This window comes from Heloderma suspectum, chromosome 1 (assembly GCF_057233095.1).
Source record: "Heloderma suspectum isolate Gila_16-S chromosome 1, 16-S_ref, whole genome shotgun sequence".
Classification (NCBI taxonomy): Eukaryota; Metazoa; Chordata; class Lepidosauria; order Squamata; family Helodermatidae; genus Heloderma; species Heloderma suspectum.
Window position 1 is genome coordinate 243,750,686 of NC_139458.1, and position 17,429 is coordinate 243,768,114.

Below are 17,429 nucleotides of genomic sequence, written 5' to 3' on the forward strand. Positions count from 1 at the left end.
GTGGCTGGAATGCCGCAATCACTGGGGCATTAGATCAGGTGGCTCCGAAACGCCCTCTCCCCCTGAACAGGGCTCGGACTGCACCATGGTTCAATCCGCGGTTACGAGCTCTGAAACAGGAGGTGAGACGGCTAGAGCGCCGGTGGCGGAAGTCTCGCTCTAAAGACGATCAGACACGGGCTAGAGCTGTATCTTCAGCCTATCACGTGGCGGTGAAGGCAGCAAAAAAGGAATATTATGCTGCCTCCATCGTGTCTGCAGAATGCTGTCCCAGGAGGCTGTTCCAAGTGGTCCAGAGCCTGGTCGGTCCTGTGGCTCCGGAACCACTGGAGCATTCTAAGGCCTCCTGTGAGGCCTTGGCAAGGCACTTTGCAGATAAAATTGATCAGATTAGGTGTGTTTAGAGATGGGGGAGAATTTCTCCCCGAAACTTCGGGGGGCCGAGTGCCAACGCATTCGGTCCTCCGAAGGTTGTTCGGGGAGAAATTCTCCGCCCCCCCCCCCCCCCGGGATGGGACTTACCTTTCACGAATGTCCCTCCCGGCGGCGGGTCCCAGCGGCGGTTCGGCAGGTCTTCGTCAGGGGCGGGGGCGGCAGCTGGTCTTTTGACCGGCTGCTGCCACCGCCATTACAAGCAAAGTAAAAAAAAAAAAATGCCCCTGTGATAGGCTATGTAACGATTAACGTAGCCTATCACAGCTAGATTTTGCAAAGTCAGCCGTGATAGGCTACGTTAATCGTCACGTAGCCCATCATGGGTGACTTAAAAAAAAAAGCGCGTACGGCTAATGGCGGCCCCCATAGGGAGCCGCCATTCGCATTCCTTATTTGGTCCCTGTAGTCTACATAAAGATTTACGTAGACTACGGCGAAAATAAGGACAACGCAAATAGCGTTCCCTTATTTTCGCCATAGTCTACGTAAATCTTTACGTAGACTACAGGGACCAAATAAGGAATGTGAATGGCGGCTCCCTATGGGGGCCGCCATTTGCGTACGCACTTTTTTTTTTTCAAAGTCACCCGTGATAGGCTACGTGACGATTAACGTAGCCTATCACAGCTAGATTTTGCAAAGTCAGCCGTGATAGGCTACGTTAATCGTCACGTAGCCCATCATGGGTGACTTAAAAAAAAAGCGCGTACGGCTAATGGCGGCCCCCATAGGGAGCCGCCATTCGCATTCCTTATTTGGTCCCTGTAGTCTACATAAAGATTTACGTAGACTACGGCGAAAATAAGGACAACGCAAATAGCGTTCCCTTATTTTCGCCATAGTCTACGTAAATCTTTACGTAGACTACAGGGACCAAATAAGGAATGTGAATGGCGGCTCCCTATGGGGGCCGCCATTTGCGTACGCACTTTTTTTTTTTTCAAAGTCACCCGTGATAGGCTACGTGACGATTAACGTAGCCTATCACGGCTGACTTTGCAGATCTAGCCGTGATAGGCTACGTTAATTGTTATGTAGCCTATCACAGGGGTTTTTTTTTTCTTTTGAAGTTCGCGGCCGGGGAGACGGGGCGCTTCTCCCCGGCCTGAATTTCGGCCGGGCGAGGCGGGAAGCCTCCCCCCGGCCTGAATTTCGACCGGGCGAGGAGGGAAGCCTCCCCCCCCCGGCCTGAACCTCGGGGGGAGCAGCAAAGCGCCTCCCCCCCACCGCGAAGCAAGCTGCGAGACCAGGTAAGTGACTTTCGTGCACCCCTAGGTGTGTTACTCTGCACGCTGTGGATACAGTTAGTGAGCGAGAGGCGGCCTGTGGCAAACCGGTTTTGTGGGATCGGTTCCAGCTTCTTCCTCCTGATGAAGTGGACAAGGTGCTTTCATCGGTACGGCCGACCACCTGCTTACTTGATCCTTGCCCATCTTGGCTCATTATGAGCTGCAGAGAGAGACTGGGTGAGGGGAACAAGGCGGTGGTGAACGCCTCCCTTGAGGAGGAAGTGATGCCATCAGCCCTCAAGGAGGCAGTGATAAGACCGCTCTTAAAGAAGCCCTCCTTGGATCCTCAAGTTTTGAACAACTTTTGCCCAGTCTCAAATCTGCCATTTTTGGGCAAGGTGATTGAGTGGGTGGTGGCGGTGCAGTTGAAGGCACACTTGGAAGAAACTGATTATCTAGACCCATTTCAGTCGGGCTTCAGGCCTGGGCATGGGACAGAAACGGCCTTGGTCGTCTTGGTAGATGATATGAGGAGGGCTCTGGATAGGGGTGAATGCTCCTTCCTTGTTCTCAACCTCTCAGCAGCTTTCGATACCGTTGACCACGGTATCCTCCTGGACCGCCTGGAGGGGTTGGGCATTGGGGACACCGTATTGCAGTGGTTCCGGTCCTTCCTCTCCGGCAGGTACCAGAGGGTAGCACTGGGAGAGGAGGTTTTGGACCCGTGGCCACTTACTTGTGGGGTGCCACAGGGTCCCATCCTCTCCCCGATGCTATTTAACATCTATGTGAAGCCGCTGGGGGCTATCATCAGGAGGTTTGGGGTGCAGTGTCATCGATATGCGGATGACACGCAGCTCTACCTCTCGTTCAAATCTTCACCAAAGTTGGCCGTAGAATCCCTGTCCAAATGTCTGGAGACGGTGAGAGGCTGGATGGGGAGGAATAGGCTGAAGCTGAACCCTGACAAGACCGAGGTACTTTTGGTGGGAGACAAGAGGAGGCTGGGGGATGTTGATCTGGTGTTGAATGGGGTACGGCTACCCTTGAAAGACCAGGTCCGCAGCCTGGGGGTCATTTTGGACTCCCAGCTGTCCATGGAGGCTCAGGTGTCAGCTGTGAGCCGGATAGCGCTGTATCAACTCCATCTGATACGGCGGCTGCGCCCCTTCCTTCCCGACCATCTGCTCCCATCGGTAGTACATGCCCTGGTCTCCTCTCATTTAGACTACTGTAATGCGCTCTACGTGGGGTTACCCTTGAAGACGGTTTGGAAACTGCAGCTGGTACAGAACGTGGCGGCTCGCCTGATTAAAGGCAGCCGCCGGCAAGATCACATCACTCCAGTGCTGAAGGAGTTGCACTGGTTACCAGTTGTTTTCCGGGCCAAATTCAAGGTGTTGGTTTTGACCTTTAAAACCCTGTATGGTTCCGGCCCAGCCTATCTTAAGGAGCGCCTCCAGCAGCACCAGACAGGCCGCTTAACAAGATCAGCCTCGGATGGCCTTGTCTGTGTCCCATCATCCAGGACAGCTAGACTGGTGAGGATGAGGGAGAGGGCCTTTTCTGTGGTGGCCCCCACTCTGTGGAACTCCCTCCCTAGGGAACTCCATCATGCCCCCTCTTTAATGAGCTTCCGTTGTGCATTAAAAACGTTGTTCAGGCAGGCATTTGGGGTGGGTTAGGGTATTTTAGAAAATGTTTTTATTGTAGAATTTTATTGTTTTAAACTGTTTTTATTGTATGTTGTACATCGCCCAGAGTGGCTGGGTGACCAGCCAGATGGGCGATTAATAAATTTAATAATAAATAAATAATAAATAATAAACCAATTAAACTATTAAAACTAGAAATGCCTTCACCATAAATTTACCTGAATGAATTAAAGAACTTGGATAAATTAAGAACTACCAGGTTCATTAGGGGGAGATAAAGTGCTTTAATAATATAAATTATACAGTTAATAGTCCATTAGAGGGAGACAAAGTACCTTAGTATGAGTTAACGAAGTAAGAGCTTCATTAAACGAAAGTAAGGTACTGGTGGCAGAGGAATCCTAAAGTTTATGGTGGAGAAGCCGCCACTTCCATTGCCCTGCCAGCTCATGATGGCCAGGTTGGAAAGCTGGTGCAGGGGGTATTTTCCCCCTCCCATTGCTTGCAATGAGAGGAAGTTTACTCTGTCACCTCTTGAGCTGGCATAAGTTCCAACTCTATTTAGCTGGATGTCAGGAGAGCAAGGTGGCCTAGAATCCTGGAGATCCTTGCCCATCCCCAATATGCCCCCAAATCACCCAATTTTTGGCCTCACTACCAACACAGCAATGGAAAGGTCCACCACTGTCCAGATCTAACCTCCTCCTCCCTGGCAGACCTCCCTCAGGAGCAGCATCACCAGCCCTGGGCCATCTTAAGGTATTTTGGCACCTTAGGCAAGATACAGCCTATTCCTATTGCAGTTAATAAAAATAAGGTGAGTCAGTATAATCTTATGCATGCCTAAGATTAGGGCCTGGAGGAGGTATCTGAAAGCGCATATGATCTAGTATATCTCTGCTCTGCTCCCATCACCATCCCAATTTGGCCTGTCCAATGACAGAATTGCACCAGCAGTAGGACAATACTACTCTTAGCATTCCGCAAGCCAATCTCTGATGTTACACTGGTATGTTTTCCCTGGTGCAGGCATGTATTAAGATACACCAAGCCAAATCCTAACATTCCCCAGCCAGAATAACTTGAGTATAGGGTTGCACTCTTAGTAATCAGTAAACTATAGACATAGCATTCAAATTTTATCCAGGTAAAGTACCTTCTGTATTCAATTTATTACAGTCAGATCACTGTAATTAGTCACTGTCAATTTGCTACTAGTTCACTGAAGTAATAACTTATTCTTTCCAACTTAAGGGATCTCCTGGCTAGATTCTAAACAACCTGGTTTGCACAATTGCAGCATAGTTAATAAGCCATGGCTTATTAACCACCCTATGCATGTTGAGGGGATTAGCATAATGACCCTCAGCAGCACAGCTTATCGTGTTGCGCGAACCTGGCCTGCATGGCTTGTTGCCATGGTTAACAAGCCACCCAGAATGTATGGGCTATTATAGAGTTATGGGGTGGCTTGTTAACCATGATGACAAGCCACCCTGCCTGGGTTCACATGACACGACCAGCTGCATTGCTGAGAGTAATTATGCTAATACTCTGGCATGTGACTGGCACACAGAGGGTCGTTAATAAGCCACTGTGGCTTATTTCCCAGCTGCGATTGTGCAAACTAGGTCACTGTGGAACTCTGTGAGAACAACCTTCTCTTCTTCTCCACTTCCACTTTAAGGGCTTCTTTGAACAAGTCTTTTGAATTCCCTCAAAATTCCCCAGAAACCTCACAACTTGCGGGGGCGGGCGGGCAGGCGGGGGGAGCAAAATTAATTGGGATCCTAGTTTCTGATAAAACTAGTCACTTTGAATATTCTAGGAAAACAACGATGGAGAAGAGTAGCTAGAAGTTCCTCTCTCCATGCTTCCACATCCTCCTGAATCAGGATGTTCCACTCCTGGAATGAGGAGTCCATATTGTTATCCTATGAGTGATTTACTGTGCGTTTGTGTTTGGAGGTTGTTTGGGACACATGATGTTGTGGCCATCTCACAGCCATCCCAGAGATTTTTGCGGAAAAAACGGTTTTTCTGAGACTACTTTTAGTCCGATTGTTTTCCTTAATTCATATTGTCTGCGCTTCTGTTGCAGTGCGTACCAACCCTCCACATTTAGTTTGGCATGATAGCCCAGGCGTGTGTCTTTCACCTGGCCATGACCTCAGTGACCCCAGTCAAGGGGTGTTCCCCCAATGCTTCCCCAATCTTTCTGCCATTTCGCAGCTGGCCGTTCAGGAGTTCTGAGCAACCTCATGGTATTTACTGCGCCTTGCCTGCCCCTAACCTCTCGTGGCCATCCCCCCAAAAGTATAAGTGTGCTCTGCTCCTCAGCCTCTACCTTAAAAAAAAAAAAAATCCCCTTAAAAGTGCAACATCAAAATAGCATATTGCTGCTTCATTGTGAACCCAAAGCAAACACTCCAGCTTCACCAACCACAGCTGCCTGGGGGGTGGGGGAATGGTGATATTTACAAGTGGGGCATGGGGTGGGTGGACATAGAGTAAAAAAAGTTGGGGAGACCAACGAGTGAGGCATATTTCCTGCCCCTGTCCAGGCTCCTGGCTGCTACTACATTATGAAGGGTCTCATAAATGGGAAAGAACGTTACAGCGATAAAGCAGAGATGGGATTTTACACAATAGCTGAGAAACTACAGAACATCGAAGAACCCCTCATATTACCACAGCAGCAGGGATACTCAGTCACTTTAGTTAGCCTGGTTTCAATCTTTAACATTCTCCCCCCCCCCTTTCTGTGCATGTTCACTCAGAAGTAAGAAATAAATCTCACTCCTCTGCAGTGAAAGGTTTAAAGGCTAGCTGTAGTACTAGTAACTCGCCCTAAAGCACTTTCGCTTCTCCTTGCTCTCTTAGATCGTGAGTGCGACTTGTGCTTCTTCTCTTATCTTGCCTTCTCACCGCAAGCAGTGGGAAGGGGGAAAAGGGGTGGAGGTGGAAGCAATAGGCAAAAGTGCACACATGGGGAAAAATGGAGTGGGAGCAATAACTCTGCAGCAGATTGCTGGGATGCAGTGAAACTGGGGTGGGGGTGGGGAGCTAGAAATGGGCAACACTGCAAACCTATGCATCTCTACTCAGAAGTAAGCCCCATTGGGTTCAATGGGGCTTCCTCTCCTGTAAGTGGGTTTAGAATTGCAACCAACATCTCCCAGAGGAGTTCAAAGAAACAAAAAGAGGAACATTTAATAACAACAATAATGAGAAGAGAATCCCTTCCAAAATGGGCAAGCTGAAATCTGAATTTCAAGGCTTCTTTGTGAACCCAGTCCTCCAGAGCTCCTCCCACCCCAATATTGCTGCGTCCCAGCAATCTGCTTCAAATTCAGATTTCAGCTTGCCCATTTTGGAAGGGACTACTACTACTACTGAATGTTCCTCTTTTTGTTTCTCCAACCTCCTCTGGGAGATGTTGGCTGCAATTCTAAACCCACTTACAGGGGAGGGACCCCTGAGTAGAGATGCATAGGATTTCCCATTTCTAGCTCCCACCCACCCCAGATTTGCTGCATCTCAGCAACCTGCTGCAGAGTCATTGCTCCCCACCCCATTTTCCCCCATGTTTGCACTTTTGCCTACTGCTTCCACCACCATCACCCCTTTCTGCCTTTCTCCTTTCCCCTGCTTGCAATGCGAAGGCAAGGTCGTTCCTGCAATAAAGCTGCGAAGTGGTTTACATAACAGAGAAAATACAGTACATCAAAGAAACACAAGGTTGCAATCACAATCTGAGAGCCTTTAACCCTTTCACTACACGGTAGTGAGATTTATTTCTTACTTCTGAGTAAACATACACAGAAAAGGGGGGTGTTAAAGATTGAAAGGAGGCTACCTAAAGTGATTGAGTGTCCCCACTAGTGTGGGAATGTGAGAGGTTGCTGCTGCACATTTTGTCCTGCGGCTATTGCAGTTTTAGAGGGAAAATAATTTTTTCAAAATTGGATGAAGAGGGTCAGACATCGGTTGGGCAGGATGGAGACGCTAACACACACACTGGCCAGAGAAAGCAGAAGGGGTTGTTAGAAAAAGGAGACTCCATAACCATTGGCGTCTCAAGTTACGTAAGAGCCCGAGTGGCGGGAAAATATAGGCGGAGCAAAAAGGGAATCATACTGACGCACTCATGACTAACGGCTTGGTAAGCTGATAGTGACTGTTTATTGGATATTAACTTAGTGAGCCGATGTACTAACTGTTTCATTGGTTACTGGTGAGAACAATAGAAGCGATATGATATAAAAGGCTTTTGCACACGTGTCTCGGGGTCCAGACTGCTCTGCACCCGTTTTGCAAAACGTTCAATAAAATAGTGTTGGATCCACTGCTGCCTGCCTGGCATCCTTTTCTTCTAAACCGAAAGCAAGGACTTTTTATCTAACAATTTGGTGCCGTGACTCGGATCCTGCTTCGGGGCGCGTCCCCTTCGCACTGAGCCGCGGGGCCGCGGGGAAGTGGCCACAGGTGGTTGTTTTACACTGCCTTCTCCTCACGACGGTGGCGGCGGAGGCTCCTGGGGACCAACGCCAGAGGAAGAGGGAGACGTGATCACTCCTTTTAGGCACCAGCAGTGGATCAATAAGCAGCTGGATGCAGCTGCGGGCAGGACAGAAGAGGCTTTTGGGGTAAGTGAAACAGCTTACTTTAGGGGATAAACGCGGGACGGTGGTGTGTTTGTGATTGTGTGAGACGCCTACGGGCGAAGCGAGTGGGGAGCCCCGATCTGCATTTCCTTACCCCGGAGACGGGCTAGGTCAGAGGAGGGCGAAGCGCAAGAATTGCTGATTGAAATTCCCACCGTCATGGGCGGGTCCCAATCTAAGTCTGCGAAGAAGTCCCATACGCCCTTGGAGTGTTGTTTGCGCAATTGGTCACGTTTTAAGCAGGATTATGGAACTAAGATGACAAAGGATCGTCTTGTCTTTTTTTGCACCCGGGAATGGCCAATATTAGAACCCAAATGGCCATCCAAGGGGTCTTTTGACCCAACCTTGGTATCTGATGTGCGAACAATAGTAGCACAGAGGGGAAGTTGGGACCAGTTCCCTTATATTGATTCGTGGGCAACTTGTGTGCCCCTTGGTGGCAGGCCCGCTCCGTGGGTTGTTAAATGCATGTCCCTTGCCCTTCCCATGGTAGTCAAAAGGAAACCACCAAAAGAAGGAGCACCCAGGGTCGTGGCCACGGCACCAGAGGACCTACTGCTTCCTCCTCCCTACGGGACAGCCGTCGCAGGGCGACCACACCCATTGCAACCACCACCCTCTCCTGAGGGGCCCGCCCAGCGGTTAGATGCCCCCGAGAAGGACCCCCAACCACCAGTGAAGTTCACCTTCCCCATAAGAGAAGTCCCCAACCCTACCGCCCAACATCCTCAAGGGACGATGTTTGTTTATGTCCCATTCACAACATCTGATTTGTATAATTGGAAACAATTTAACCCCTCCTTTGAAGAGGATCCCGGGCCACTCCTGTCTCTGATGGAGAATGTGAGGCTTACTCACAACCCCACATGGGACGATACACAAATGCTATTGAACACCTGTTTTCTCAGCCAAAAGCCAACCATCCTTGCGGGGGCACAAGCCAAGTATAGGGAGGAAAATCCCCAGGCAACTGAGGAGGAGACGGCAGAGGTTCTGCCCACAGGGCGACCCAATTGGGGGGTGGCCACAGCAGCACATAGACGCTTACATGCTGACTATTTTCAACTCATTTTAGCAGGCATGAAGCAAGCCGCGAGAAGGGCCCCCAATTTGCAAAAAGTCCTGACTCTAAAGCAAGACAAAAACGAACCTCCTGCCGTGTTCCTCCAAAGGCTGAGGGAAGCCTTCGCTAAATATACTGACATTGACTTGAATGATCCAAATAATTTAAGGATCCTCACAACTCAGTTCGTGGGAAATAGCTGCCAGGACATCAGAAAGAAGTTGCAAAAAGTTGAAGGAGGGTTGGCAGCTGACCTAGGAGTTTTAGTTGAAGTAGCTCAGAAGGTTTATGAGGGGCGAGAAGAAGAAGAAGGAAAAGAAAAAGACAAGAGGCAGGCCAAGCTCCTTGCTGCGGTTCTTAATCCTGACAAAGAGTGAGCTGGAAAGGGGAGGAAAGGGGGAAGGAAAGGATCTCCCCTGGGGAAAGATCGATGTTCCTTTTGTAAGAAAATGGGGCACTGGAAGTGTGACTGTGAGGCTTTGAAGCAGAAAGAGAGAGGGGAAAATACGGGAGGAGCAGAGAGAGTTCTGTATGAACAGGAAAGAGATTAGGACAGACCGGGGCCCGGCCCCCTCTTAGCCGTCTCTGAGGCAAGACGGGACCCCATGGTCAAAATAAAGGTTGGGGGCCGCTCCTACAAAGCCCTTGTGGACACAGGGGCCACCCTGTCCGTCCTCCCCTTCATTGAGCCCCCAACGGGAGGTGGGGGGTTCACCACCATAATGGGGGTCGAGAGAAGGGCAACCCAAGTGCCCCTCTCTCGTCCCCTGTTCACCAAGGTTGGGAAAACACACCTAGAACATGCATTTGTCTGTACCCCCTCCTGTCCAGTGGCATTGCTAGGAAGGGACTTATTGACTAAACTCCAAATTGAGATTGCTTTTACTCCTGACGGAAGGATGGAGATATGGCTCCCTAAACAGCAGAGTAGTAACTACCAAATGGCCCTTTTGAAGGTTGCAGAAGAATCCACCCCAGAGGCCACCGAGGACTGGAGCCTAATAGAAAACAGAGTCAACCCTCTAGCTTGGGCCGGGATTGGAGGGGCCTCTCGTGCCAAGTCGGCAGCACCATACAAAATTCCCCTCAAGGAGGGAGCAAGGCCTGTTCATGTGAAACAGTATCCCCTTTCCCGCCAAGGAAAGGAGGGCCTACAACCAGTAATAACAAAGCTCCGAGAAGAAGGCCGGCTCATTGAGATAATGTCCCCCTATAACACGCCCATCATCGCTGTGCCAAAAAGGGGAGGGGGGGCAAGGGCTACCGCTTAGTGCAAGACCTCCGGCTCATTAATCAGCAGATCGAGGCCCCCCATCCTGTGGTCCCCAACCCACACACCCTCCTTGTAGGAATTCCGGAAGAGCACGCCTGGTTCACTGTCATAGACCTAAAAGACGCCTTTTTCAGCATCCCCCTCCACCCTGATTCAAGGCCTTTGTTCGCCTTTGAATGGGAAAGCCCGGGGGGGGGGTCAAAAGTTCAATTAGCATGGACAGTCATCCCTCAGGGGCTCAATCTCTCACCAGTCGTCTTTGGCCAGCAGCTCCAAAAGGATCTCGAACCCTGGGTCCAGCAGCACTCAGAGGTGCATCTCCTCCAGTACTGTGACGACCTCCTGATTTCAGCCAAGGCCAAGAATGCATGCCTGAGTGGGACGGTTTCCCTCCTCAACTATCTAGCAGGGGGGGGGGTATAAAGTGTCAAAAGAAAAAGTACAGTTGGCCCAACCAACTGTAAAATTCCTAGGCTACCACATAACTAAGGGGACTCGGAGCCTAGGGCAAGAAAGAGTTGAAGTCATCCGTGACACTCCTGTCCCTAAGTCCCCCCGCGAATTGAGGGCCTACCTGGGGTTGACCGGATTCTGCCGACTATGGATAGCAAACTATGGGGAGACAGCGCGGCCGCTGTATGAGGCGCTGCAGAAAGATAGACTGGATAAATGGAAATGGACTAAGGAAATGAATAAGTCTTTTCTCAGTCTTAAAGCTGCTCTTGTGTCACCACCTGCTCTAGCCATACCAAATCCCAGCCGGCCATTTAGACTTTATGTGCATGAAAATAAGGGCATAGCTTCGGGAGTGCTTTGCCAGCGAAAAGGGCCCTCTTGGAGACCAGTGGGATATTACTCCAAGGTCCTAGATGTCGTAGCGCGAGGATGGCCAAGTTGCCTGAGGGCAGTAGCGGCAACGGCTCTGGTTTGCGCTGAAGCGGAGAAATTGACAATGGGAGGACCCATTGAAATTTGGGTGCCGCATGGAGTGCCACAAATTTTGGGATCAGGAGGAGGAAGCAAATTTCTCAACCCAGCCCGGCATTCCCGATATGAAATAGGTTTACTAACAAACGAAAACCTCACTTTTAAGGCTTGCTCCAGCTTTAATATCGCCACACTGCTGCCAACATTACTGGGCACAAACGGATCAGGACTCCCAGATCATGACTGCCTTGAAGTATTAGACCTGGACACCAAAGGCCGACTGGACCTTGAGGATGAACCAATAGAGGGAGCCAGAGATCTGTTTGTAGATGGATCTAGCTATATGCTGGATGGAAGGCGCTACACAGGCGCGGCTGTCGTTACTCTAGAAGAGAGTGTGCGTGAGGAAAGGCTGCCTCCTCATTTCTCCGCCCAATCCGCTGAACTGGTAGCCCTGACAAGAGCCCTGCAAGCCAGCAAGGGAAAGCGAGTAAATATTTATACCGATAGCAAAAATGCCTTCGCCGTTGTGCATGCTCATGGGCAACTGTGGAAAGAGAGGGGATTCCTTACAGCAAACGGATCTCCAGTGGCTAATGGCGGCCTAATAGTGGATCTTCTGGATGCCCTCCAGCTACCCTCACAAGTAGCTGTTGTCCACGTCCGAGCCCATGGGAAAGAAAAAGAGGAAAAATGGAGACAGGGAAATCAGAAGGCAGATGAGGCCGCAAAAAGAGCAGCCAGAGAGGGAATCCAAGGAACATTCCTCATTCTACCCAAAAGAAAAGAGCGCCCCACATACTCCCCTGCTGAGTTACAAATGGCACAAGAACACGGAATAAGTCCCTGTGATGACGGATGGATCCAGATGACAGATGGAAGACTGCTTCTTCCACAGACCCTGCAGAGGGTTGTTCTAGAGCAAGTTCACCATTCTCTTGGACACCCTGGAGCATCAGCCATGATCGACTATTGCAAGAGGCTGTTTGTCTCCCCTGGCTTAACTGTATGCGCCCACCGACTAGCCGCAACCTGTGAAGTTTGCCAGAAAACCAACCCTCCCAGGGCACCCCCTCCTCCAAAAGGAGGGCGACCATGGGCCTACTATCCTTTCCAGAGGGCGCAGATTGATTTTGCTGAGATGCCACCATGTAGGGGTTACAGGTATTTGCTTGTAATAGTATGTCAAATGACAGGGTGGGTAGAGGCGTTTCCATGTAGGAACTGCCAAGCTAAAACTGTTGTTGCTAAATTGTTACAGGAGGTGGTGCCCCGGTTCTCCCTGCCCGAAGTTATAGAGTCCGATCAGGGCTCACATTTCACCTCAGTTATTACACGGGGGCTGGCACAAGCTCTGGGAATAGAGTGGCATTTACATTGCCCCTGGAGGCCCCAGGCAAGTGGACAGGTTGAAAGAATCAATCGGAGCCTCAAGGAGACTTTAACCAAACTCCAACGAGGGGTGAAGCTCACTTGGGTTGAGGCTCTGCCAATAGCTTTAACGAAGCTTCGAAGGATGCCAAGAAAGGACATAAAATTGTCCCCCTTTGAACTGATGTTTGGGTTCCCGCCTCGGGTACACTGCGGAAGGAGGGAGGAAGTCAAGTGGGAGGTGGGTGATCAGATGCTAAGGGATCAGTTGACTTCTCTACAGTCTGTTCTTTCACAGCTACGAGCTTATTCCGTTCCGTTTCAGAGACTGCCGTTAGATGCACCTATCCATCTCTTCCAGACGGGAGACGAGGTGTTGCTGAAAAAGTGGAATAAAGAAGCTTTAAAGGAAGGGTGGGAGGGGCCTTATTTGGTGGGACCAACCAGCCACTCGTGTGTAAAGCTTGTGGGTTCTAGTAAATGGACACATTGCAGCCGGATAAAGCCATTTAAGCGACCCTCGCTTCCTTCTGTCACCTGGAAAGAACAGGAGGACACAGGCAACGGTCCTTTGCTCCCTGGCACCCCTCTGGAAGCTGCCAAGGACACAGGCGAAGAAGCCATCCAGGAGCCACAATCGCCTGTAATATACAAGTCACAACATCTGGGAAAAGCTCGGGTTCGAATTACAAAAAACTTGTAATATGAAGCAAGTATTGTGGGTGGTGTTGGTAATGTTGGTTAAAGAAATATTAACGTGGATGGTGATACCTCAAGGACTTGGGCTTGACAGCTTTAAGATAAAACCCCGAAATGTCACACCAACACCCCTCAGACCACTTCTGGTACAGATCCCTGAGAAAGAGAGGCGTCCCTGGAGAACCAGGTTAGGGATCCCAATAACAGAGGAAACTGATAATGTGTGGTTAGAGTGGATAAAGTATACAGCCAAGTCTTTAAATAAGTCTGACTGTTTTGTTTGTGCCACAGGGAGATCTGTGGCAAAGGTGCTGCCCTTTCCACTGGGATGGGACACTCCTTCCCTCCTCACCTGCGTGATCCGTTTGTTCCAACACCCTGATGCATGGGGAGAGGAGGAATGCCAAACCCTCAATAAATTATACCCCCCACTCAAATCAAAGGATCGTGTCAGACCTTCCACAGTCTTCCTGCAAAGAAGAAACCATACCGGATGCATACACCGAAACCTTGCAGACACAGAGGGGCGTATAGGGAACCTGACGAGTAAAGTAAGATGTGTTAATTCTACCCGCTTTAGGAATAATTCCCTTTCAATCCCACGAGCTGATCTCTGGTGGTATTGTGGTGGCCTAGACTTGTATGAGGTATTGCCCTCCAATTGGTCCGGAGCTTGTGGGTTAGTTCAGTTGGCAGTCCCCTTTTCAATTGCATACCATCCAGCAGAGAAGACTGGCCAACCCCGGCAGAAACGATCAGTAACCCCTTTTGATGATCAAATATATATTGACTCCATAGGAGTACCAAGGGGAGTGCCAGATGAGTTCAAAGGAAGAAATCAAATTTCTGCAGGATTTGAATCTACCCTGTTTTGGTGGGTGACCATTAACAAAAATGTAGATTGGATCAATTACGTTTATTATAATCAGCAGAGGTTTATAAACTATACTCGAGATGCTGTAAAAGGATTGGCTGAGCAGCTAGATGCCACCAGCCAAATGGCTTGGGAAAATCGGCGTGTTCTTGATATGATGTTAGCAGAAAAAGGAGGGGTTTGTGTCATGCTAGGTGGACGGTGTTGCACCTTCATCCCTAACAACACTGCCCCAGATGGCACGGTAACAAGGGCTTTGCAGGGTCTCACCGCCTTGTCTGAAGAATTAGCCGAGAATTCAGGGATTAACAACCCCGTGACTGACTGGTTGGAGAGATGGTTTGGAAAATGGAAACACCTAGCAGCCTCAATCCTTATTTCGCTTGTAGTGATGATAGGAGTTTTAGTGTTATTTGGTTGTTGCATTATCCCCTGCGCTAGAGGCTTATCCCAGCGGTTAATTGAAACCGCTCTGTCAAAACAGATGCTCTTGCTTTATTGTGCTGATAAAGAAACTCCGTTTTAAATGCTTTAAGACGTGAATAAAGACTTAAAGGAGGGAATTGTTAGAAAAAGGAGACTCCATAACCATTGGCGTCTCAAGTTACGTAAGAGCCCGAGTGGCGGGAAAATATAGGCGGAGCAAAAAGGGAATCATACTGACGCACTCATGACTAACGGCTTGGTAAGCTGATAGTGACTGTTTATTGGATATTAACTTAGTGAGCCGATGTACTAACTGTTTCATTGGTTACTGGTGAGAACAATAGAAGCGATATGATATAAAAGGCTTTTGCACACGTGTCTCGGGGTCCAGACTGCTCTGCACCCGTTTTGCAAAATGTTCAATAAAATAGTGTTGGATCCACTGCTGCCTGCCTGGCATTCTTTTCTTCTAAACCGAAAGCAAGGACTTTTTATCTAACAGGGTGGAACAAAGTGAGAGTGGGAGGGAGGGAACAGGCTCTCTAAATGATGACATGGATGAGAGTCCACCTAGTAGCCACCTAAACAATTCTCAGTAAACTGCATGTGACCTGCAGAGCGTCCCAGGCTAGCTTTGGGATAATCCAGGTTTTTGACCCTCATGTGTACCCAGATGGAGCGGATCTGACTCCAGTAAAAACCGCAAGAAAGTGGAGAGCAAACTTAATTTGTGGATATTCCCCCTTGAAATACTGGGAGGGCTGAAGAGGTGGAGTTTGAGGTTATGTATCTGGATCTGATTCATATATTTTGTTTAGAAATCATTTGATTGCTCTGTGAAGAATGCAAGATGTGGTACTGAGCTGCTCATTAGTCCCATATTCCTGCAGTCACTGTCTTCCTCCTTCACAGTGCAATTCTATGCATGTCTATCCAGAAGTAATCCCCACTGAGTTCAATAGTACTTACTCACAGGTATGTGAATGTAGGAATGCAGCCTCAGTGTGTTGGGTGTAAGTGGATTGGGTCCATTTTGCTGCTAGGATGATGGCCCGATAGTGCTTCTGAGAGAGTGCACTTCAGAAATCAACACAGAGACCAAGGGTTGGAGGGACTGTTTCAACTGGGGTCAGTTGAGGGAAGGGTTCAGACTAGAAAGATATAACAGAATGGAAACATAAAGAAGAATGCTTGAAAAGTGATCGAAAACCGCATTTTCCGTTCCTCACAGAAGGGGTTTGATGGTGCGTGTTGCAAATTTGCCTCTGCTGTGTGTGAGCCTGAGCACTTTTTTACTGGTGGGTGAAGGGCGACAGATTGAGTTGCTCAAGGCCACAAGTGAGCCTGTTAGAAAAAAGGAGACTCCATAACCGTTGGCGTCTCAAGTTACGTAAGAGCCCGAGTGGCGGGAAAATATAGGCGGAGCAAAAAGGGAATCATACTGACGCGCTCATGACAAACAGCTTGGTAAGCTGATAGTGACTTTTTATTGGATATTGACTTAGTGAGCCGATGTACTAACTGTTTCATTGGTTACTGGTAAGAACAATAGAAGCGATATGATATAAAGGGCTTTTGCACACGTGTCTCGGGGTCCAGACTGCTCTGCACCCGTTTTGCAAAACGTTCAATAAAATAGTGTTGCTGCCTGCCTGGCATCCTTTTCTTCTAAACCAAAAGCAAGGACTTTTTATCTAACAAGCCTGTGGCAGAAATGAAACTTAAACCTAGGCACAGATCCACCTCCGTTATCATTGGATGGTAGCTCAAGGTTTGCCCCTTTTTTTGTATCATTGAAGAACACTGGGAGCAGTTTTGCAGTAAAATGCATATGGAGGAGGTTTTGCAAATAACTCAGGGTAACGCTATAGCTTTATAAATTTAGATTTTCAAACTGCAACGCCTTTTTACATTACTGAGTTTCTCTTTCCTCCATCATCCCTCAACCCGCAACAACTATCAAGTGTTTTTTCTCTATTACAGAATAAAAGATTAAAGCTGTATTACTGATTTAGGAATGATTTATGGACACTGATAGAACCCCTGTCTTTCTAAACCTAATCCCTGCTCCTTTCTTCTTGTCTACATATTGCTTTTTCCACTGTCATTTATAGAGCTTCCTGCCCAAACAGATCACTGTTGCAGATACAAATCTGAACCTTTGCAGGTTTGTAATATGCAAATATGCAACATATGAAAATGAAGTAACCTAATTCGGCTGATTGTGCTTTTGATTTTTATCATGTACAGTTTGCTAAGTCAGCTGTGGTGTGTGCAAATTGCTGGTTAAAGTTGTGAGCCTTCTTGTAGTGTTATCAGATTCTCTCTTGCTTGCCAGCGGAGCCATGTGGCTTTCTAGGCTTACTTGTTCGGGCTGCAGGTGCTATCTCTGCTCACATCTGCAAACCGCTGAAGCTTTCCACAAAGCTCCAAGCCTTCTAGCATTAGGTAGTAGGTTGCTTCAGGCAGCCTGAGGCTATATTGCAGGGATATATTTGTGCAGAGCCACTACTAAGCGTGCAGACAGGTCATCTTAAACCATTTACTGTCTACAATGTGGAAAAGGTTGCAGGGTGGATACTGTTAACAGCCAATAGTTTACTGTAGTCCTAGGATCTGAGATTGGATATGTTTAATTCCTCCCCAGGCTTGCACATGAATCACAAAAAACCCTACCACAATGGTGGGATCTCCCATACCGTTTTCTAACCAAAATCAAACAACAGTGACAACATATGCTTAGCAAACTGTGAGATTCCAGCCCATCCTGCACCTTGCTTCCATTTCTCACACGTGCATAACCGCAG